The sequence below is a fragment of the Zonotrichia leucophrys genome, chromosome 2 (genome assembly GCF_028769735.1).
Source record: "Zonotrichia leucophrys gambelii isolate GWCS_2022_RI chromosome 2, RI_Zleu_2.0, whole genome shotgun sequence".
Taxonomy (NCBI): domain Eukaryota; kingdom Metazoa; phylum Chordata; class Aves; order Passeriformes; family Passerellidae; genus Zonotrichia; species Zonotrichia leucophrys.
Genome location: NC_088171.1, coordinates 105,678,719 through 105,703,764, shown reverse-complemented (window position 1 = coordinate 105,703,764; position 25,046 = coordinate 105,678,719). Strand labels below are relative to the sequence as shown.

General features: G+C 41.7%; 1 long non-coding RNA gene across 1 annotated transcript; it reads left to right on the top strand.

Annotated features, from left to right (window-relative positions):
- The first annotated feature begins 17,086 nt into the window (after positions 1-17,086).
- Positions 17,087-18,423, top strand: LOC135443276 (uncharacterized). Its single transcript, XR_010438939.1, has 3 exons — positions 17,087-17,376; positions 18,063-18,118; positions 18,269-18,423. It is a non-coding gene; the product is annotated as an uncharacterized LOC135443276 (long non-coding RNA).
- Positions 18,424-25,046: the final 6,623 nt, after the last annotated feature.

Here is a 25,046-nt window from a genome sequence, read left to right as displayed (position 1 = left end):
ACCGTCTCTCCCTCTCTCTCTCTCTCCCTCCCTCCGGGTCTCGGTCTCTCTCGCTCTCTCTCTCGGCGAGAGGAGGGGAGGGGAGGCGAGGGGAGGAGAATGGGGCGGACCCGCAGGTGCCGCCCCTCCTGCTCTGTCAGCCCGAGGAGAGGGGTCGGGGGGCGGCAGGCGCGGGGTGCGAGCGGTGCCCGCGGGAGTACCGCGCTCAGGTGCGGGGGTGTCCGGCGGCAGCGTCCCCGGCCGTGCCCCGGTGCGGCGGGGCTGGGAAGGGGTGCCAGCGGCGTGTCAGGGACCGAGGGGATGGAACGGGAGCTAGTGTGGGCATGAGTTAGGGGAGGAGGCAGGTGAGGCTCGGGACGTAGCGGCAGGGACTCGGTGAGGACGGAGCGAAGTGGGGTGCTTCCAGTCTGTGAGGGAAAAAGCACTGAGGGGAGCCAAGCTAGGAAATGTCAAAACCCTGTCGGATATTCAGCGTGGCTCGGTGGCCGGTAGGGCAGAGGATGGCACTGGGAGTGCCATCTGCCCTGTGAGAGACGGCCCTGCACTGCACGCTGGTCAGAGCTGTGGGCAGAGCTGAAATTTCGGCGGGAGGTTGTGTTCGGGTTTAGTTGGCAATGGAGCTGGTCCAGGGGTGCTGAAGTAGAAGCTGAAGGGATTTAGCATGCTAGGAGGTTGCTGGAGGCGAACAGTAGAAGGGCAGTCTGCGTATGTTTGTGTCTGATATTAAATTGAACTGACACCGTGTCTGATATTTAATTGAAGTGGGTAAAGATGAGGGGGTTTGCGTTGGAGAGATTGGAAACAGAAGGATCTGGAACATTTAATTAGATCTGTAAATTGTGTCCAAGTGGATGGGGAAGAAGCAGGTTTGGATTTTTGGTGTGTACAAAGATGAAGGTCTGACATAGCAGGAGCATGGGAAGGAGACTAGAAATATAGCCAGGTGCTCTGAGGGTAAATATCCATTGAACTGGAGAAAAAATTATTTTGCGTTTCCTTCCTTCTGCCTTGGATTGATTAAGCAAGTGTATGAACCATGTCCCTGTTTGCTTTTCATGGGACATATTTCTTGAGAGCTTTTCAAAAAGTCTTTCTCATCTCTTGGGACCATAGGGCTCAATCCCATGCTATGATAAAAATGTTTTATCTTTCTGCTTCAACACCTGAGAAAAAAATCTACAGTGACAAAAAAGTGGTAGTGTTTGTTCATTTTCTTTGACAGGAACCTGCTGCAGTGTGACATAGAGAAAAAGAAGTCCAGTGCTTTTCTCACATCCTCTTCTTTTGTACTTGCTGGTTAAAACACTAAGTTCCAGCATCCTTCCCAACAAAAAGTGGGAGGGAAAAAACCTGTCCATACCCACTGGAGAAAGTAGAGGTGGCACAGCAACAGTGTGGCACTGCAAAAATGCAGCTTGATCCAGAAATGAGAACAACTGTGGCAGGAGAATAAATGTGAGGAAGTTCTGGAACTCATGGCTATAGCCAAGGCAGAAAAAGGCTAGATTCATTTAATGCTCAAAACCAAGGCACCTCCCAAATAAAGCTTTGCAACTGGGTTGTTCACTGGTTGGCTACTTTGATTCTGATTTCATGCAAATTTTATGTGAATAGCTACATCAATTGTCTTTGAGAGGGCTATTCATATGCTTGAATTGCTTAGAGCTGGGCTTCAAATGGATTACCTGAAAGACAAGCTACCTCCATTAGCTTAAATATCTTGGTATCTCTGCATTTATAAGGTTGCTAATAATATGACCCTTAACTACAGGTAGCTAAAAATTTAGTTGAATCAGAGTTTAAGAGAGTTTACCAAAGCAGGTCAGGCTTCAGGATCAAACTTTTGTCACTTTGCCAGTTCTAAGTGGTACATTTTTACACTGTGTATGTCAACTCTGCTGTTGATATTACACACAAATATAATGGAATTAAGTAATGTCAGTGTCAGTCCTTTTGAGATAATGTTGCCGTGTGGCTCTGGACACATTTAGATAGTAACTATTGTTGTTATTAAAGGTTTGTGACAGATTTGAAAGCATATCAAGGTGCCTGTATAATGCTGTGCTATAGTTTGTGATAACTCTAACTCAGATTACTTAATTATACCTAAATTGATCCCAGTAATTGCAGTCTAGATATCCCTCGAAATTTGTGTTTGAATTTAATCAGAGATACGTACTGAATGAGTGAGAATTATTCTGGCAGCTTTAATGCAGTAACTCTTTTCCTATTTGGACTTATTTTTGTTTTGCTTTTTTGAAAAGGAAGAGATTAATTATATGTTTTCTTCTAACTTCTTATTTTGACTATCAACATTTACAGCTTGTAGGGTGGTTTCATCTGCACCATCTGTGGGCCATATTGCACATCAGATGGCAGGATAAAATCTGCAATGAAAACGTTTTGGGACATAAAAGTCTTTCAGGGTTTGAAGCCATGATATTCACAACACAAATGTGCAGAGCCACTCATGTATCTGAAACAGGAGAAGCAGAATGCCAAAGCAGCTGCTGGAGTGAAATAAAGGAGAGACCACACAGTTGGAGGAACATGATGACATCAAGAACAAAAGAACATTTGAGGGAAAAAGAAAGCACAACTTCAAGCAGTGAGAAATTGAAGTCAATCATTCAGAATTATTGACAGCAGATATGCAGTCACACAGCAATTAGAGACTCACTTTGGGAATCAAGGTCAATTAATACTGAGGTAAAGAGGCAGCATCAAAAAAAAAGCACCTTGTCTAACAAACAGCATTTTCTGATTGCTGACTAGGCAACATAGAAGAAAATTGTCTATCACAGGTTGGGGTTTGGTCATTTCCATATTCACAAGGCAAGATACCATCACCTTTACTGTGTTGTAAAGGACTACTGTGTAAGAACACTGTGTGATACTACACTTTGTGCAAAGATTGATGGGCCACTGCCCCATGGAACTACAGAAGTTGATAGGTATCATTCTGACCTAAGCCTTTATTGTTTATTGCATTTCACTCTGCACAAGTGAAAGTCTCTTCACTTTCTCCATATTCGCTGGGTTTGAGAGCAATAGGAATGAGGTCCTTTATGATATAGTGCTCTGGAAGTCCATTTCCTTCTTCCAAGCCATAAAGGCAAACTTCCAACAGATTTCAACCTTTTTTCTCAATCCTACAAGCAAAGGTTTTAAGTTCATCTTAGATCATTCTCTGAATTGCAGCTTGTGTTTATTGTTGTCATGCCTGTTACATTTAAATATTCACTGATAATCTGATGTATCCAGCCTCAGGAATTAGGTTTCAAAAAACACAAATAAATAAACAAATAGTCACACAAGAGAACTCTCTGCTTTAATTTCTTATTATTTGTGAACTATTGTTTTCATACATACTAAACCCAGTAATTTCTATCCTGTTTTAGTATCAATGTTTTAGTTGATCGAGCCTATGAAACTTTTGGTATTAAATTTTGCCTGAATGAAGTGTTGGAATTCAACAGACCTAGTATTGTCATTGTTAAAATCTGATTGCAGACTTTGCTTTGATTTCTTTTTTGGGGCTAAAGCGAATCCCACCATCCTGATGACTAATTCTGGTTTGAACCTTCTAAATAACTTCTGTCCTTCTATATGAATCACCAATGACCTTTTAAGGTTCATTATACTTTACCCCTTTATTATTTTGATCTTTCCCTAGTTGTAATATTGTAGTTAGGATTAGGACCAATACAATTTGGTCTATTTAACAGTAAGGCATCTTTGAAATTAACTATTGCCCCAAAAACATTTATTCTAAATGGGTGAAATAGATGGATAGGATGAAACAGAAAGCATGAGATAGAGATGCGGTGTGAAAGTACATAAAATTAGATGTCTTTAATGCAGACAGTCTGAGGGCAGAGGTAAGTTGAATTCAGATCTGATGCTCAGACACTGCTATAATTCCAATTCAAAGTCATCATATCTAGGCTTCCTTATCACTATTATTTCATGGTAATGTTTTTAAAATTTATATTTTGGCATTCGTGTTTTAGCATGAATATTTAGCACACCTCCTACCAAAAAAATTGATAGTGCACAGCAAGATAAAGGAGACAAGAGTGTTTCTTACAACTAGTAAGGACATATTTGCTTTACCTTTCCATTACTCACTCCATAGAAATTGAGCAACTCATTATCAGGTTTTTCTGGAAATTCAGCAGTAGTACACAGTCAGTGATAGACATATACTTTCTATTCCATTTTGATAGGATTTAAGGTCATTTAGAATGACCATTGTTAATGAAATAATCACAAAAAGAAAAGGATAGTTGTAGCAAAGTCGTGGAGTTAATTGCTTAGATCTCAGTCACACTGACTCTAGAAACCATAACAGTGTCTCCAGATTTTAGAAACTTCTATATAATATTTAGTAGTGCCAGCTCTGGTTTACCAATTGGCAACTGTACAGCATCCATCATGAAAGGCACGGCAAGATGCCAGTTCCTTTGCTAAGAATCCTGTCCTTAACAGCAGCCTGGATGCCAGCTAAAGCGAAAATGAACTACATGAGAGACAGTGAATGAACTACATGAGACAGTGTGTCTCTTCATAATTTTCTAAATATGTTTATTTCAGATAAGGCAGTGAAAAAGGACTACCCCTTTTTGGTACTACCACACATATTGCAAAAATGTATGTTCTCAGTTATGGAAAACTCTAAGTGAGCACTTGTCAAAGCTGACTGACTACATAGTTTTTATGTTTTCTTTTTTTTTAAATAAAAATTTTGATGTAATATTTAACTTCTGGAATTCACTGATCATTCAGTGAATCATTTTTATTAGCTATTGATCAAGGAATCATTTTTTGTTACCTAATCTGTGCATACTTTAGAATATAGCTAAGTAAAATGAATCACATTGTAAATTCAGGTTTTTGATCAAGCCTGGTTTTTATACACCATGTGATTAGCACAACCCATTTTTACCTCTTTCAGTGAGAAGATTTTTTACTATACAACAAAATGTTATCAATACCACCATCATTTTTAAAGGGAAATTAAAAGCATGGTGGCTGCTTGAAATTATACAAGAAGTGTTTTCTGATTGTTAGTTGGACTTATTCACTTTAACTACATTATAAAGAATTTCCATGTATCTTTGAATGCATAGTTAGTATACTCATGAGGCCCATAGATCAAAGATTTGGTTTTTCCCCCTGGGACATCTAGATATAGATTAGTCTTTTCTTCGTCAGGAAATACTGTTTTAAAAAAATAATTTTGCCAATGCTACTTAGCTAATTGTATGTAACAAAAGGTAATACTACCTATTGTTTAAATGTTTTCAAAGTGCGAGACCATATGAAAAGCAATCTCAATGAAATGGAAAAGGTATGCATAATACTAGCTATTCTATAAAATATCCAGTCTGCTCTGGATTTTTCACCATGGGTTGCTCCTTCAGAGACGCTACTGAAACTTAGATCCATTACTTCTAATTGACACATCTCCATTGCCAAGCACATCCACTTGAATCAAATTATTTTATAGCCTAGAGTGAAATAATCCTTTTAAATAGGGCTTACTTACAGAGGAGGCAGTCTTGCCTAACTTTTAGAGGTATAAAACTTGAGATCTAATCTATCTTTATTTATAGACAGTGAAAATGACTTGGCAGTTTCATCTCATTCTTAAATGAACACCTTCAAAAGGCAATCCCTTTTCTCTTGTTCTCATTGACTTTTGAGCGAGTTTAGAGACCTAGGGTAGTCTGTGCACCTACACATCACCAATGGTGGGGGAATGCAGACTGTCTCCTTGGGATCACCTGATCATTTACCACAGGGATATAAGAAATTTCTCCCTGTTGTTCACCATTTGACTTGCACAACAGAGCCACTCACAGGCTGGCTGTGAGTCCCCTGGCTAATATACAGCAAAAAGATAAGTTGCATTTTCATATAAACATTTACATTTAGAGCTTAGAGAGATGGGGGTTTCTCATGGCACTGACATAGTTTGAGGAGTAAAGCTCAATGGCTGGTTTTTTAAATTTCAAATTTGCAAAGTTTCCTGTAGTTGTGATCACTAAGAGAAGTGACTCTCATAAAAGTTGGTAAAGAATCATAAAATAATAGTTTGGGTTGGAAGGCACATTAAAGATCATCTAGTTCCAACACTCTGCCGTTGGCAGGGACAACTTCCAGTAGACCAGGTTGCTCAGAGCTCCATTTAATTTGCCTCGCTAGTGTTGGCTGACATTTGTTGAGATATTTATTCTGAATCCAGCTGGGAAATGGCAATTAGTTCCTTTGCTACTTTATTTTTGCTGCCTTTTTCTTAAAAAGATATTTGCACTGCATAAGATGTGCTGCTTATGAACTACAAGTATGTTTACAATAGCAGAGAAAATGTCCCTGAATCCATACTGGAGTCAAAACATGGAAATTGGTAATTTTAGAGGTGAAAAACAGTCATCTCACAATTAAAGCACCCATGTCTTTAGTGGAATGTCACCCATGGCCTAAGTGTAATATTTGTAGTGCAAGGAATTTTTAGTGTTTTGCGCTACCTATGTAGGTTTATCTATCTAGGGTATCAAATTTTTATTTTGGTTTGTGAGTTTGTTTTGTTTTTGCCGGAAAGTCACAGATGTGTTTGAGCTTTTGGGGTTCTTACAAATGGAAAATACTTTTAAGGTGAGGTAGATAAGACTTCACAATGCCTAACTACTCATGGGTTTATCACTGTTCCCTTTACACAGAAAAATTTCCTACTTAAAGCAGCCTATGGTAAAGTTACTGGCTTTGTGTAGCTGCCAGAAGTAACAGCAATTCACTCTTCTCCCTGTTTTCCTATTGGCTCCATACACATCATGGTAGACCTTGACCAAACTCCCTTCCCACTAAGGGAACTCAGTCCAGCATTCACTGCATCATAACTGGCTCAAATGCTGTCTTAGTCTTGTAGAGGCAAACATCTAAGCCTACACAGATACGTACTCCCATATTTATAAAATCTCCATCTTCTCCAGAAAAAATTACAGAGATATGTGAATGCAGAAAGAGCTTGGCTCAAGAAGCACAGAAAGAAAAATGGGTGTGTGCCATGGGGTGTGACCTGCCAGCAGCTGGGTTTTCCACAGTGAAGGTTTCCCACAGAGCTTCAGAAACATGTCAGATGCCTACCATCCCTCTCTTGGGCAGCTTCCAGGGTCTTGGCATTGAGGTGTCTCAACCTGCACTCTGCAGGTGTGCAGACAAAGAATGCTTTAGTTACTCATCTCCCAGATGTTTCTCCTGTTTCTCCAACAAAAGAGAAAAAGAAAACAAACCAAGTTAAATACCTAAAAAACAACTATCTATATGCCTACAAATCTCATTGCAAAAATAAATTTGTATTGTATGCGAGTTATAATGTATTAATTACAAATACTTTTGCCCAACTATCCATCTTCTGTTTCTTTCTCTTTCTCTGGTGTAACTTTCATGGGAGATTAATTTAGGCCAATGTCTCACAAAACTACTGGATTTAATACTGAGTTAGATTCATCTGTGTCTCAGGAAAACCAGCTGTTTCATCAAATTAGTGTAATTTTCTGTCTTTTACTATATTATCATCTCTCAAGCACATGGTACTAAAAAATGCACAGTGAGTTTGCTACCTTTGCTAGCAACTTGCTGTAGAGCTTTTGGATTTCTGTGGGTCTTCTTGTGACATCAGTGAAAAAGAACTGGTGGAGAGTCCCTGCTAGCATTGAAAGCAGTCTGGGATATGTGGGTTGGCCAGCAGGGAAGGCTGCTGCACTAACTCCCTGCATGGCTTTGCCCTGGAGTCCACAACAGCCAATCTGTGGCCGCCAGACCCAACTCAGACATGGTTGGATTCTCATAACTGCAATGTGTAGTTTCAGGTCATGTTTTATTTCCATATTGCTTTTTTGTATCAGTTTCCTGGTACCTCCTGACAGTGAAACAGACGGGATTGTGATTCTGGTCCCCAGGGAAGGAAACCTGACTGCTTGTTCCGCTGGTTAGAAACAGTTCCAGAAAAAGCTGCTGTCCAGTCAGCCAAAAAGAGCAAGAAAATCCTGAGGGCTACAAAACATGAACTTATTAATGCTGTGGATTAATCTCTATTAATTTACCTTATTATATGTTTATTGTATTGAAAGGCCCGTGTTCCAGTAGCTCCAGAGAAAGGGCAGATCCAGGTTATGCAAAACAAATTCCTCTGGGTTTTCCAGTTTGTTTAAAACAAGGTTTTGTTTATCTGAATTAACAAAAAGTCATTTAAGTCTCTTAGTATGTTCACTCATGATATTTAGCAATCTATGAATTTATATGGTATTCCTGTCCTTCTCTGCTTTTTGGTTGGTTAATTGATTGGGCTTTTGTTTTTGTCTTGTTTGATTTTGGGTTTTTTTTGTTTTATTTTCTCTGGTCTGTGAGGAAAGTTTTTCCTCATAAATAAGTTCGGCTTTACATAACATTTTGTAGTTGAAAGTCCAAAGATTTTCTTGGGTTTTGACACCCCCAAATTAAAATAAGACATACTGTTGTCTGTCTCAGCAGGAACCTCCTCAAGAAACTGCCTGAGAGTAACACTTTTCCTAAAATACCAAATGAGCTGTGTGGTGTCTTACAGATAGTGGCTCCAGCTGTGGTGACAACTTTTAGTGTTGCCAGAGACTACTCTTGGTGCTTGGGTGCTGTCTACATCTGCTGTAATCATCAGCACCAGGAACGTGAACATTATGCAAACATAAACTTGAAAATCACAAGACTTTGAACTTTTCAATTCCAAATAAAGTTCAGGGTAGGAGAAAAAGCACATCACTTGTGAGGTGAAGAATCAAGGAAGAAGTCCAGTGCTGTCAGCAAGTCAGAGCTGAAAACAGACAGATATTGGGAACAGTTTATGAAATCTTTCAAGAGATGCAACTAAGGAGGGAACCAGAAATCACTAAAACTGGCATGAGAAAATGGACATGAAATGGAGGCAGCTAAGCACAATGCTCATTAAAGTCCTGGTCAAAACAGAAGCTGCTCTGACTTCATCAAACACTTTGGTCAACTACCTGGTCATTTAACTGCCTGCTGACTGGGACAACAACGTGGCTGCTCAAATCTTATCTGGTTTCACTGAGATGAGTTGCGGAGCAACCAGTAAGACCAAGAGCAAGCTGAAGAATGTAAATGCCACCTCCCTGCGTTTGTCCTTCATCTCATCACCATCAAGCATACTGCCTTCCCTGTAAACACCAGTTGACACTTACTTGCCTATCAGGGAACAAGAATGGAAATTCCATCACAACATTTGCGGGGGGGAAAGCCCTTTCAAGCACTGCTTGCCTGGAGGTACTGAGGAATCTCATACCTTGGCATATTTACAAGTGACTGGAAAAGGCACAGAGTAGCATGTGTTAAATCGGCCCTGTCCTGAGCAGGGGGTCGGAGCAGGTGCTCTCCAGTTGTCCCTTTTTTCATCATCAGTAAACAACTGCAGAGTGACTCAGTGAAAAAGAAAGGACGCTTTTGGGCACTTGCAGCCTCCTAGTTGCATACACTGTGCTGCAGTCACTAAAATGAAAAGAAATAGCACAGTGGTGAGGTGTTAAGGTGCAGGCAACTTGCAAATACATAAATGATCACATGGGGACACAGGCAAGTGTTGACATTGGTCACTCTGCACAAAAACAGTCCAAGAGCAAAATATGAGGGCAGAGGAAAGGGTGCTTGAGGTTGAGGAAACCCTTACAAAAAGAATGAAGGGAGATTTGAATGTGCTGCATTGATGGTTTTACTAAATTATCTTAGTGGTCTTTCCCAACCTTAATGTTTCCATGATTCTGTGATTTAATTTGCTATTTTCAGAAGTCCAGTAAAAGAAATAGTCTTACATTTATCCTCAGAAGCGCATAAGGTTTTCCTGTTTCAGATAACTATCCTATGGGACATAATTTTGTTCCCAGTCACAAGTAGAAGCTGGAAAGCTTGACCTCAAAGGTACTTACTTCCATCTAGCAGGAAAATTCAGTTGTACTGAATGGTTTCAGTTCCAGGAAAGTTATTCTTGATAACAACCAGAAATCAATCTTTCAGGTATAAAAAGCTTTGTTTTCACAAATGTCAGTGTTCTGCTTGCTGCATTACACCATTTTCTTGTCTATAAGAGAAGTCCCTGGATCATTAGGAGCTCCTTAATGTGTGCTTTGGGTCTAATATAGCAAAATGACACTGACCTCTCCCCCCATTAATGTGACAACATCCTCCCAGACCCAAACATTGGAGAACTAGACCCAATATTTCCACATAATGGCAAGATTACTAGCAAATCTCAAAATCTTCCTTAGCTCAACTCAAGAGCTCACTTGCCTGTACATCTAAAGGTTTCCCTCATCCCTCTAGGTCCTTGTTCGGGGGAGTTTCTGTTCAGTTGCTGTGTCCCTCTTTCATGAGTCTTTTCCAGATCCACTGCTTCAAAGCATAGTTTCCCATCTTAATTTTGTGGCCTTCATTCTCTGTTCTTAACTATATAGATTCATGTTTACCTGTAATAGGATAGCATATTATATGCTTGCTTTTTGTTTACCATCTGATTACATCAGTGGCCTATTTTTGTTTCTGTTCCTCTGGTCTGTTGCCATAGGGTGAGTTTATGGGTTTTTTTTCCTGTATCACAGATCAAAATGGAAAATAGCCAGGAGACAGTCTAGGTGGAGCTTCACTAGTTAATACCCTTGAACAATGAATGATACTGCACAATGATTGTTTAACATTAAATAGAGTTAACTACTGGATTGTGAGCTGATATATTGATATACTATAACCTTTCCATCAAAGAGCTGCACAAAACTAAAGCCTTATGCATCTAGGAGCTTTATATGAAAATGTCTTACTCTTCTGAGAAAGGTACCAGATTATCTCAGCAAAATCTGTTATTTGTAAATCCATGTTATTTTGTAAATCCAAGTATAAATAATGTACTTTCTTTTATCTCGGTATTTACTAACACAGTCATTTTGGGCAGCACACATTTCAGGCTATGGACTTCCATCAGGCCCAGAGCCAGAAGAATCCAGGCAATGTCAGGGCTGGACAGAATTTCACTGCCTGAATGGCCTGGGTTGTTCTGTGTATGTTTCAAATACTGTTTCATTATGAACTTTTTTTTTTTTTTTTTTTTTTTTTTTTATCCTGTGGAGATCCCCTGGATTTCCAGATCTTCTGAAAGTGAGTTTTAATGACAAGCTTCTGCCAGCTTGTAGGAAGTTCTGGGGTGCTGACACATTTTCTGATGTTAGAATGTCTGGAATCAGTGGCTGCTGTTCTGAGCATTTTGACACTCTTCCTCCACAGCAGTGACTCCACTTTCTTTTACTCCCAGATGCAGAACTGAGGTAGTCATTTGGTTGAAATTCCCAAAACAGGCCAATTGCAAATCTTTCTTTGGTCTATATTGTGCATAGGCAAAAATCCTGGGCAAACTTGAGTAAAAACTGAGGCAGAGTCTTAAAAAATCCCTTCAAAGTGTTTCCTACTGGAGCACAGCTATGTTGCTTGAAGACCTATGTCACTGTTATGTTGCTATTTCACTGCTGCCACTTATATACTGTCCCCATATAGCAATTAATACATTATTAAAATCCCTTTGTTACCATCATTTAGAGAAAGCTTCTTCTGAAATGTTTATTATCTGTATTTATGCTGCTTTTCATCTCGGCGGCGTCCTTGCCTTTCTGTAGCGCTACACGGCAGCCGCGTCTCCTGGCTGCGTGCCGCCTGTCACTCTGTCCTTCCGTGGAGATCCCGACAAACCCTCCAAAACTGGCACTGCTGCCTCGGTGTGGGAGACACACAAGAACGTGCTCCAGTTCCCTCGGGAGCCGGGGGATGGATGCATCGGCGGTGGCCCGGGCTCCCGGGGGAAAAGGGACAGGGCCACCGGGGCTCGCTGCCGTACGCAAGTAGCGCCGCGGACGTCATCCTCCCACGGAACCTTCCCTCTGCGCGCCTAAACCAATTTTTTAATCACCTCTTTATTTTCCATTATTTTATTTCTTTATATATATATATACACTATATATAGTTATAATTTTCGCAGCTTCCCAGCCTCTCGAGCAAGCCAGTCCCCTCAGGGCGCGGGGCCGGGCCCGCGCTGCCGCAGCGCCGCCCAGCGGCCCCGAGAGCGCGGGGAGCCGGGCCGGGCCCGCCGCCGCCCGGCGCTGCCTGCCCGGGCCGGGCCGTGAGGGCTCCGCGGCACACACCGCAGTAAGTTTCGCTCCCCTGACCAAGCTGGTTGTTCTCTCCCCTCCTTGGGAGCGGGAGGTGCGGGAGCGAGCCGGCCGCTGCCCATGGGAACAGAGCTCTGCACCGGGGATGGCATACGTGCTTGCTGGGCTGAGCCCTCCCCTTGCCGCCCCAGCTGCTTTCTCCCAGTTTTTACACGTGTAGATTTATCACCTTTCCCTTGAATTATCCCTGTTCCGGGGCAGTATTGTAAAATTTAAGCAGTTCTCCTCTATTACACATCTAAGTAACTATTTTCCTTTCTGTTTAGAAACAGCATCTCTGCTTTTTTCCTTCCCGTCTGGGCCAGCCCTGGAGACAGTAAATGTCTGCGGGCGATGGTCCACAGGTGAAGCCTCTGCCCTGCTGGAGAATGTGACAGTGATTCATGTAGTTTCTAATCAGCTGAAGTCCCTTGTCACTCAAACTATGCCACAATGAACCCACAGCAAATGGTGCCTGAGGAAACATTGTGAGCCCGACTGTGGAAAGAGCCTGTGCACATCTCGGGGAATATCTCTTCTTCTGGGATCTCTCCAACACTGCTGTGTCAAACTAGTCCATATTTGTAGGTGCCAGTACACTAAATAAGACCAATTCACGGGAGAAATGCAGATTTAGTCTAATTTCTCTCCACCAGACATCTATCTGAAATAAAGTGTTCTTGACTGTAGATGAGGGTGTGTGAGCACACCCCATGTTAAGGATAGGGTGGAACCAGGATGTTGCCTGCCTGAGAATGTGAAGCAGCCACCTGGCAAAGCACACAACCCCTGGAGACGTGCCCAGAAAACTGGAGCACCCCACAAAAGAAATAAAGCAAACAAATAAAAAATGTAAGCAGAAGAGAGCTCTCATCGTGGCTTCTTTACTTGGGCCAGAGGCAAGATTTTTTTTTTTTTTTTTTAATTTTTTTTTTTTTTTTTTTTTTTTTTTTTTTGACATTCTGCTGTAAACAACACCCGAGGACAAAGAAGGTACTGCCCATCTATCCTTTGGCTGCTGCCCCTAGGACGGTCCCCTCAATATCCTTGAATCCTTTTCTATTTTCTGGTAAGAGAGCATTTAGGCTCAAAGTTTCAGTTTGAAGTCTGCCTTCAAGATCCATTGTACCCACTTTCTCTGGATGAACTGATCACCTCAGGAACCAGGAGCACCCTATTGCATCAAGTTCCTTTCTTGTAGTCACACTTCAAAACTCCCTGCACTGCTCCAGCTCTCTTTGGTGCCTATCCTGTGATATCCACATAGAAATGGCATTGTAAACTTCATAATGATGTAAACTTTATCATTATGTATGCTGACAACCTGGGACAGGGCTGAATTTTGGCAGACAGGGCTAGGGAAATACACACAGTGCACATGATTTATAGTGTGCCTCTTTATAGATAGAAACCCGTATCTGTTCCTGAGATCATCCTGAGCTTCTTCACTTTCTTCAGCATACAAGGAGAGAGGCAAAGGGTGGATGCAAAAGAAGAGGTCAAAAGAACATGCAAGATATCTGTGGCAAACTATGGAAATGACTGCAATACAGAGATTATTAGATTTTTATTTGGATCTGAAAGTAAAGGACACTGACTGGCAACACCAACCTGGAGATGACAAAATAACAAGAAGTTGAAGACTGGCTGATGACATTTGTTCTGACAGTATCAACATAAGCCCAAGTGCCACCTGCACAGAGTTAAGACTGTTTCAAACAGAATTCTGTTAAAAGCATGAAGTTTTTTTTCCAAAATGTTTTACAGTGTGTAACTGCCAACTTCTGATCTGACACTGGAAGTCCTAAACCCAAATTTACTGTGTCTCCACATTACAGTTCCTTAAAATATCTTCAATTTTTTTCCTTGCATATTTCTCATCTGACTGGCAGTCTGGCACTATTTAGGTTATAAAATTCAAAATAGCCTTTGCCTGAGGTGACTAGATTTTCAGGGAAGTGTTTCATAGAGGATCCATCTCTTGTCTTTGAACACAGCAGTCTGCATTGAGACACTAGATTACACCAATTTGGCTTGTTTGCAAGTGTAATTTTTGTCCAGTATTTAAGCTGCTTTTTGGAGAGAAAATGCAAAAATGAAAATATAGAAAACTTGAAAATTAAGAGGAAGAAAAAATGATGAAAGCATTTTTTTATTATTTTAGCAGAACTTTTTCAGTAACAGACACAAAACAAACAATTAATCTTTATATTACACTTTTATATATATATATAAATAGCCAGAAATTTATCTTTCATGAAAGAAATTTTATTTGATTAAGCCCTTAGCTTATATATGGCAGACTTTTTTTTATTTAAAAGAGACTTTGGTCAAATAGTTCTGTATGTTCTGATCAACTCATGGAAATCTTTGTTACATCAAAGAAGACTCCCTTTTGTTTTGTCAATGCCAACATCAGAAGCTACTATGAGTTGTAGCTACAGCATTGTCCTTCCTGATGTACACTTTGAGATCACCAAGTTTTTTGAGGTTTGGGTTTTTTTTTTTCCTAGAAACAATGCCTGCTCAGTGCTGTTAAAATACCATTAAGGATTTTTTGTGTGATTTATTAAGGCAACACCATTCCTGACAAGTGGGGAGCTGTAGATGTTTCAGAGAGTGCAACTGAGATGTATGGATGTCTCGTGACTAAAGATTCATTGGTGTCCTGTCTATCCACTGATCACACTCTGCGGTTACAGCATGAAGCAGTTCATTTCTCAAGGAGGAGTCTAAAACATCACTGCAGTGTGACATCATTGCAGTGTGACTACTCTTTAGCCAATGGGACAAAATAAAGCTCTAACTAGAAAGTGCTTGCAACATTTCACAATGTGTAATGCATAATAGTAAATCTCTGAGGTGTCAAGCTAGAAGAGATTAATCTCTTAAGTGTCAGTTAGAAGAGATTTAAGCCTCAGGACTTGTTCTCAGGTCCTAGTATTGACACTAGCAAATGCTTTGAAGGTAGGGAAAGGAGTGCCTTATTTTTATAATTGCTGTTCTTTGGCTGAAATGCTTAAACAAATTGCATTTTCTTCTGCTGAGAGCTGTTTATCCCAATGCAATTGTAGATACAAACAAACAGAAATAGCTGGTGTTTTCAAAGCCTGAACATCTATCCTAGCTTCCCCAGTTTGGTTCTCAAACTACAGAGGCCAAGCATTTCCAGTGCCAAACTATCATTACCCCGTTGGAGACCACTTGGGAAACCAATAGATTTTTTAACCCCCATTCCCATTCTTGGAAAGATATGGGGAAAACAATCTGGGGAAAACAATCATTTGCCCTATAGATTGCCAGGAGGATGACAAATAACTTCTATATAAATGTGAGTGGAGCTCCAGTTGAAATCAGCAAACTTGAGCTACAGCTGGCAGGTTAGGTAAAGATGGAGTTTTATTCCTAGGGATTTTATCTTTGAGATGGCCAGAGCTCAAAGGTGTGAATTTGGGCTGGGGGGACTCCATCCTTTTGCTAAACACACCTTAATGGCAAGGACAGCCTACCTACCTCTGCTTGGGTTTTTCACTGTTTAAGGGTTATTTGTATACTTGTATAAAATGTAACATCTAAAAATCACCTAAAACACTAGGTCATGGAAGTTTAGCTGTCTGATACAAAACCATCATGAAACAAGGAGCTATATTATTCACATTAAATTTTCAAGAGAGTCAGGTCATGCTGCTGTAGCATGGCTTTCTTCCCCTCTAAACTGAAGACTTGCAGCAATATTATTAGGGAAAGACTTTGGAGCTCTACCACTGAAGGCAATGTCATGAAAAGCTTGTACACTGCCATGGCTCATAGCCTCCTGCTGCTGAAAGGCGTTTGCAGCTCCTGGCAGTCTCCTGATGACAGCAGCTGTCAGTGACAGATGTCATTTAGCAAATTCTAGTCTGGCTGTAGTGATAAGTACTGAGAAGATGCACAGCTGAACTCCTGTTTTTATTTCTCTTCCCTCATTAATGTTCTCATCCAGCTCTGAAATCACTACTGTTGCAAACTTTTTTCAGTTTCTGTTTTCTTGCAAGGAAAAGCTTAACTTTTCATTTATAAGCTGACTCTTCAACAATAATAACATGACAAAAACTTGTGCTGGAGAAGAGCAAAGAGTTAATTTTTTTTTTTTCTGGCTGGCCCCAAGTGACCCCTTGTTCCCACTGCTTTTGAAATTACTGGAGTTTGCTTAGCCTGAAAAATTACAGCTATAGCAAAAGTTATGCTTTGCTGATCTATTTTTAAAAGGAACAGCAGAATTTTAAAAATAGAATCCCCCCCTTTTTTCTCTAACTCTGGCATCTCCAACCCAAGTATGTTGATGTAATTTCCAAAGTACTAAGAAATGTCTTAGGACACATTTAAGTCAGATCAGGCAAATCCAGGATTAATGAAAAAATGAGATGTTCATCTGGTCTGGAACGAGATCTTTCTTCCCATCATTCTTACTTATAAAGATATCTTTTGTGTGGTTGAAGCTAAATTTAAGCCCAGCCTGAGTGTATTTGTGTATTATCTACGTGTGTTTTATGCATCAGCAGCGCACTGCATTAGTAGTCTGCACATACAATTATGGATTTATGATCTTTGAAGTCTGCTAATACAAAGATTTATATATTTGCAGGAAAAAAAACAAAAACAAAACCAAAAAAAAACTAGGAAGTAATAGGAATGGGTGTTTCTTAGAGCTACAGTCCGATTCTCCTTTCACTTGAGTTGGTTTGCTCCATTATCTTCAGAGGAATTAGTTCTCTCCCTGATTTCAGCACCAGAAGAAGAGGAGAAAATCCATCCCTGAATGTACGACAAGGAAGATCTGCCTTTCTAGAGCTTGCTTTTGTTTCAGACCATAGCCCTGCGGAGGGGGAGCGCTGACCGAGGAGCAGACCCTGCCCCGGGCATTAAACCGTGCGGGGTTTCTTCTGACCAACGAGTCCCAAGGAGCTCCTGAAAGAGCGGGACTGAGGCCGGCTCTGGTGAGCGATGCCGAAGGGGTGGCCCTGACCCTGTCGTGCGGCTCCCGGGGCCAGAGTGCCGGGGGGTTCCTGCCCGCTCCTGGCGATGCTCCGCTGGGCACGCCCGGCTGCAGGAGTGAAAGTCACCTTCAGAGAAGCGCGGACTGAATGAAGGACACGGTAAGGTGAGAACATGCTGATTTAATATATGCGCTACTAGTTTGCAAGGAACCGTCTTACAGGCTGTTTCTTTGTCAAAGCATTCAGCTACTGTAATAGGATTTCAATGTATAATGAGTTGAACTTTAATAGATCTATAGAAGCAGTTAACTAGCAAAGGAAAGTCCACGTCTAGCTATTTCCTGCTGCTACAATGTTTTAATAACAATGATACACAAAGACTTGTTTTGTTTAGCATGCACCATATTTTTGCATTGTAGACAAAGTCTTGATTCTCTTAGTCCAAGACAAAGTCGCAATTGTCTCCCTTTGAGACAAAATCTCAGGACAAAAAATATGTATTTGAAATGCCCCAAACTACAGAGGAGTAAGGAATCAGATTAGCATCAACTTCTGCTTCTTGCTACAATGAAAACAAAGATAGGGCAAGTATGTATTTTCTAACTGGAGGGACACATTTAGGAAAGATTTTGTACCTCATCATTCCCTAATGATGAAATCAGAAAAATGAAAATATTCTTCTCCTTCTCTGCACACACACCCTACCCCAGGCAGACCTGTTCTTACTGTGATGAGATTTGTTTTCCTACAGCAGAGTTTCCCTTAGAGAGCTCACAGGCATGGAGAGCAGTTTTGTTTACCACCCCCAGGTGCAAAACTCGTTAACTAATGTTTATTTTTGTGTTTTCAGCTTCCAGCAATGGGGCACGTTGATGGATAGTGAAGATGGTGGTGGTGGGGAGAATGGTAAGGAAAATTCAGGAGCTGGTTTTACATCTTTCAGTTGTGCATGCTCATGGCAAAATGGCTAACAGCCTTTTAGCTATACCAAAAGAAGAAACCCCAGGCCTTGGCAATGGTGACCCTTCTACCTTGGTTTTGGTTTGTTTTTTTCAGGACGGTGGGAAACAAAGCACAGCCAGCCCCCTGACTTTTTGCAAGTTATAAATGCTGTATGAAATTCTAGTTTCAACACCAGAGAATGTTTTCTCCTGTTGTTCAGAGTGACTCCAGATGCTGATGTACTTAGTTACACAGCACAAGTAACCCAACTGGAATGAAAAAGCAAGGTAATTGAGTTTATGTTCATCTGTCAATATTCCCAAGGGACAGACTGTTCAGCCTGCCAAGTTTGCTCTGCTTATGTATGCAGAGCATGAACTTAAACCGACTGGAGATTCCCACAGTAGATGCTCCCTGGTGAATAGGGGATCTCTTCTGCTGTAATGTGGTTACACATTCCCCCATATCTCACAGTATCAGGAGATGGGCTGAATGTTAGGCAGGAAAAGAAAGAAAAAATCATGGTAAAACTGAGTTTTTCTTCATCAAATGTTTGCCTGACCCAAGTCCAATTATTAGAGGAAAAACCATCAGCTTCTTCCTAGGCTTTTCTATGCTTCTCACTATTATAATATCTGGGAGATTCACATATATTTCTTCATCTTTCTATTCTAGTGAAGGATTGTCATCCCTATATGTGAAGCAGAATATGGGGATCAAAGCAAAGAGTTCCTTTTAACTTTGAGTGAGTAGTCTGGGGCAATTGTGAGCGAACATTTAGAAATATATAATCATAGAATATGTTGAGTTGGAAGGGAGCCACAAGGATCATCGAGTCCAACTCCTGGTTCTGCACAGGGCAAGCCCAAGAAATCACACCATGTGCCTTACAGTGTTGTCCTAATGTTTCTTAAGCTCTAGCAGTGTTGGTGCTGTGACCACTTCCCTGAGGAGCCTGTTCCAGTGCTCAACCACCCTCTGGGTGAAAAATCTTTTCCCAATATCCAACCTAAACCTCCTCTGGCACAGCTGCATGCCATTCCCTTGTGTTCTGTCACTGATCACCACAGAGAACGGATCAATTCTGGCCCCTTCACCTCCCCTCATGAGGATGTTGAAGACTGTGGTAAGGTCTTCTCTCAGTCTCCTCCAGGCTGAACAAACCAAGTGATCTCAGACACTCCTTGTATTGCACCCAAAACTGCCCCCAGCACTCGAGGTGAGGCTGCCCCAGTGCAGAGCAGAGCAGGACAATCCCTCCCTTGCCTGGCTGGTGATGCTGTGTCTGATGCCCCCAGGACACAGCTGCCCCTCCTGGCTGCCAGGGCACTGCTGGCTCAGATTCAACTTGCCATGGACCAGGACCCTAAGGTCCCTTTCTGCAGCACTGCTTCCCAGCCTCTCATTCCTCCAGTTTTCAAATTTCTTACCTTTTTTTACTTTACATGGCTTTGTATTTGACTAATTGTCACCCCTCATTTAAGATAGTTCTATAGGGGATCTCCATGTAGCTAGACCATACAAACAACAGCAATGTCTGTCCCAAACACAGGAGCAAGTCAATGCCTGTAGCAGAGCAGACGTACAAGACACGTGTGAGGGAATAACCAACTATGGCCAATATTCAGTGCATGTTGGAAATATATGAAAGAAAAATCAGAAAAGATGGGAGAATCTATGAAACAAAGGAACAAAAGATTATTTGATCCTGTGGTCTGGGAAGAAACCAGAGAATGTGTCTCTGAGGAAAATTGAAATTAAGAGCCTCTTTAGCTGAGCTCTATGTGGCAGGAGCTGGTAAGGACAAACAAAGGCTCTGCCTTCTGATGGTTGGCTTCTGCACCATCTGAGGAAACAGTTTTGTAACCAACTCCAGGGAAAAGTGGCTCCACCACAAATTTCTTCATGCTGTAGAAACATCCCTCAGCACATTGGCTCCAATGCCATGTTAAGGCACAAGTGCACAGACAAAAGCATCTGTCTCCCAATTGGAAAGGCAGGCCAAACAGCAGCTGCCAGTGCACAGCAGGTTTGCTGATATGTGGGTTGGATCCAGTGTGTGCACACTATGTAGCTGGCACAGACAGGTGCAGCAAATCTTATAAGTCAGATTTAAAAGTGGGAGGACTCAAAAAAATAGAAGTATGGGAAGCCAGGATGATTTGTGCAGGCAGGTCAGAGTTACCTTCACACATGTGCCATGCCCAGGGCTGTTTAGCTGGGCTCCCCCTCCTGAGCTTTCCTGTTCTTGTTGCTATCAGTTGTCCCACTGACAAATCTGGCCCAGGCAGTGGCAAGCTGTATTTTCCCTCATGGCCCACTGTGAGAACCTGGGCTTTCACCATGGGTGGTGGTGTCTGTGATGAGTAAGTAACCTTACAGAGAGGCAGAAACCAGTCCTGATGAACCAGCACTCAGTCCATGTCACCAAGTGTAAGCAGAACTCGTTGGCCCAAGCCTCCTGGTCTCTCCTGCAAAGAAGACTGGCAAAACTGAAGAGAACTGTGGGCAAGCAGGAAGGGGCCAGACACACAAAGGAAGCCAAGTCTGAGTGCCAATAGTTGAGACCCTGAGACTTTCTGAGCTCAGGCAGCCACAGGTCTAGTTGCTGAGCCTCTTTCTTTGTACTTTCCCATGAATGAAGGACACTTGTCCTGGCACCAGCCAGCGACCAGAAACCACAATTAGAGACACCCCTTTTCATGTCCATAGGGATCCTCTGTATCTCAAAGCAGTCCCAGGGTGGTGGGAAGAAGAGGATCATCTCCAGCTGTGCATAAGCATGCTGGGCAGTGGCACCTGGAAGTAAATGCCAGAGTGCCCTATCAGTGTGGGTTATGTGTATGAAGAATGTCAGACCATGCAGTGGCATCTCCCTGGGTGTAGGGTGTAGAGGACTTTGGGCAGGGTAACAGGACCATGTAGCAAAGAGCAGATTTCCAAGGGACCTGGGTACACTCTGTGGGGCTCGTTGTGCCCTTCCTGCTCTGACAGCCGTGTCAGCTGAGGGATCTGTTGTTACTCCCATGCCTCAGGCAGCTGTCGCCTCCAGTGAGAAACAGGGAAATGGGAGAGGCAAATGAGTGAGAATGGGGTAAACAGTATTTTGCTCAAACTGAAGTGGGGAATGCCCTTGCTCAGCAGTTGTTCTCAGCTACCCCAGTGTCCCAGGGCAAGCTCCCTTTACAAAAACAGAAACTGATCCAGGCCAACATCCTTCTGTAAGAGAGAGCAGAGAGGATACCAGGATGGAAAGCAAACAAATTCACCCCTTTTCAGACTGTGTTCCTCAGATTTGTTGCTCATTCTCAATTCTGCCCAAGGTAATAATCACCAAGGGCATTTTCCTCACTTTGTACAGTGCAGGAGAAACCTGGGTTTCAAGCCTTTGGCGATTCCTCAGAGGGTGGATACACACTCTCCCAAACCAAGGCCTCTTCCTTCCTGGGAAAGTAAAGCCAGCAGTCCAAATCAGAGTTAGAGAAGCAAATATATTTACATAAAATACATAGCACGTTGTAATAATCAAATAAATAATTAATTAAATGTATTATTGGGAACTATGAACTATTTAGGCAAACCAAAATTCTTTACCTCCCAGAGGCAAGTATTCAGCGCATGGAGAAACTCTTTTGAGGTGCCCAGTAGCACTGACACCAAGCAGCAGCTCCATACTTTTCCCAGGAAGGTGTAAGAGCACAAACAGGCCAGCAAAGCTGGAAGCACATAAAGTAATTTTCCTAGCTGTAAGTGTAGGTTACTGTGCCCTGGGTATTATTGCCAGCTCCTGGCAGATTTGCTGGTCACCATGCCCTAATATGCAGGTTCCTGCTTCCAGTTTCTGTTGTGTCTTTCTGCCACAGTCACTTCTTTCCCCTCCCACATGAATTGCTGTGGAGTAAGGAAAAAGGCAGCAGCCCAGAGGGACAAAATGAAAGGCACAAAGAGCCTTGTGGCCTAACTGCTTTATTTTTCTTCTCTCTCCAAGCCAAAAAGTTCCTGAGCATGAGCAAGCCTAAATGTAACTTGGCACCAGTGCCACAGATAAATGTCAGTATTTTCCCTGGCAGCTAGAAACAAAACTGTCCAAGGGGATTTTTATCTTAGAGGATGGTCTCCCTGCTGCGTAGGTTTCTCACAGGCTAGGCATTCCCCAGAGGGAGGTGAGTAGGGTTTTCCTCCCTGCACCTGCAGCAGGAGAGCCCCAAGAGCTGCCCTGGTGCTGAGGGTGAAGCTGCTCCCTGGTATGAGCTCCCCAAGAGGTGGTGAACACTGGAATTTAGGTGCACATGGGGAAGGGCAGGCACATCAACTCTGCCTGCCTGATTGAATTCTGTTATCACTATGGGGTATGCATACAAAAAAGAGCAGGCTAACATGATTCAGAATAGTCAGAGAAGACAATTTACAGACCTGCCTCTCTTGAATGCTGCAGAAAGAAAGAAAAGCCTCATGGCAATTTGGAGCAGCCTATGAAGTGTAGCAGGGTAAATAACTCCTTGCAAACAGCAGTGGAAACAAAAACAGGCTCAACAGCTGCTCTACCCAGCTCACAACTCATCTTGCCTACCCCAGGTTGAGCTCCTGGCTGATGCCAAGTTCTCTTGCTTTGGAAGAAAATGCTTAACAGTTTGATCAGCTGAGATGGCTGGACAGCATCTCTTGCAGATAGACAAGCATTTCAGGAACCAGTAGCGATTATGGAATGGCCATAATATGGCTGTCATTTCTCATCATCAATATGGACGTATGGAGCTTGAAGTACACACTAGTTTTAGATATCTGGATGTATTCCTGATGAAGAGACAGCTATCAGTCACTACAGTCCAGTAATTCTTCTTGTTTGATACCATTATTTTTCCCAACATTATTTATTGATATTTGTCCTTACATTTGTTTCCAACAATTCTGTATAGGAATACTATAACAAAGATACCAGTTTCATCAGCAAATGAAGTAATTCATGTATTCCACCCTGGACCATTTTTTCTGTGTAGTTTTACACAGAGAGGAAACCGAAAGAATCATGGCTATATGCTGTGGATAAACATAGCTACCATTTCTCTTTTTTTTATTTTTTCAGAAGAATATTGAGATTCAATTAGGATTAATGCAGAAAAAGGACTTGACTTTTTTTTACTAGTGCACATGGGAAATGCTGATCACCTACATGCTTCAGTAATCCAGCGTATGTATGATAGCTCTTGGTTAATTCCAGTTATTCCCTCTGCAGTTTAATCTGCTTCAGCCAAAACAGAATCCAAGCCCATGTGTACAGTTTCCACAGTAACAACTAGAACAAATCAGACATGGTAACATTTGTGTCCAAGGATTCTTCTCCATCTGGTGGTAAGGGGAAATATCAGAGAGAAAGGCCATACCATTCTCCAGTTGGACAACAACTACTTGGCTGGTATGAGGCTAATGCTCCCTGCACAACCAGCAGATCTACAATTACTGCAGTCAGAGTTTTCTTAATATCTGTGATGAAATCCTAGACATCAAAGTGAGAAAAATTTCTGTCCTAAATGGAGAAGTATTTCTTCTCATTATGTACACTGCTCAGGACTGGGGTGATGAATAGAAGGCTTGCTTAACAGCAGTCAGATTAGGGGAGTCTTCTCTGTTTAGAAATATTTTATTCACCGTAAGTCTTTTCAAGGCTGTTGACTGACCCCTTTGCTTCAAAAAACAGTAAATAAAGTAGCCAGTTTATTTGTAGGCTCATATGTCCGGACATGAGAGGTGACAAATGACATCTACCAACTTGCAGTATGCCAGATTTGCAACCTGCAGACTTCTATGCATAGACTGTGAAATAGAGGTTTGTTTTATACAAGGACTTCACTGCGGGACTGTCTCTAAGATATAACCTGACATTTTCAAAAGCAGAAAGAGCTACACAAAATTACGTGCTCCCCCAGTGTCTGAGTTGATTTGAAGCCACAAAGTCAACCCTGGAGTTTTATACTGACTCCACATACTGAAGCTATGAAGTTACACTTCCCCTCTCTCTAGTAACCCTACCAATAACTACTGTTTGCAAGCAGAAGACATTTTCATTTAAAATCAGGATTTATCTCAATGCTACTCACTACTGCACATGCAACTAAGAAAAGGAGTCTTTCCAGCTGTCATAACTTTCATTCCACAACGAAACTGAGATGTTTGTTAAGCATCAAACTCCAGTCCTCGGGACAATTAACATCTTGGCAAGTCTCCTGCTGTGATATCTGGTGGACAATCATCAGTACATCAAATTATGCATGCTTGCAATTTGATCTTGACCAACGCAATTTCCTTCCCCTCTTTAGGAATTCTTTCACTGCCTTTATGCCCAAGGGATAGATGGAAAAGATAACTGTACTCAAACTGCTTCAGCTCTGAAACTAATACTGAAAAGACAATTTTACTTCTGTTTATACTACAACTTTGCTCTACAAAAATTATCTTAACAAACTGTGAAATTCAGCATTAAAAAAAAAACCCAAACCACAGGAAAATGTATTTACATTTATCCAAACTGGTTCTTTTGCAGCCTATATAAGAGACAATGGCTTATCTATGGCAGAAAGGCAAAATGACACACAGGGAATTGTGATTTGGTACAATTTTTGTCCTATAACTTATTGCTTTTTAAGCATTTAAGAAAGCAGATCTGAATTAACTGACTGTGGAAATTATCTTATATGTACAAGCAGTATCAAGAGGCAGGAGAATGCACAGACTGGTTTGCTGCTGCCACAAGTTATAGAGCCCTACAGAGTTCATAATATACAGGCCAGAGTAATCTTATTAAAAAAAAAAGAAAGAAAGGAAATGTCTCACAAACCAAATAGAACTCCATTGTCAATTAAAATGTTCTGATTTAGATTATTACTCATACTTACAT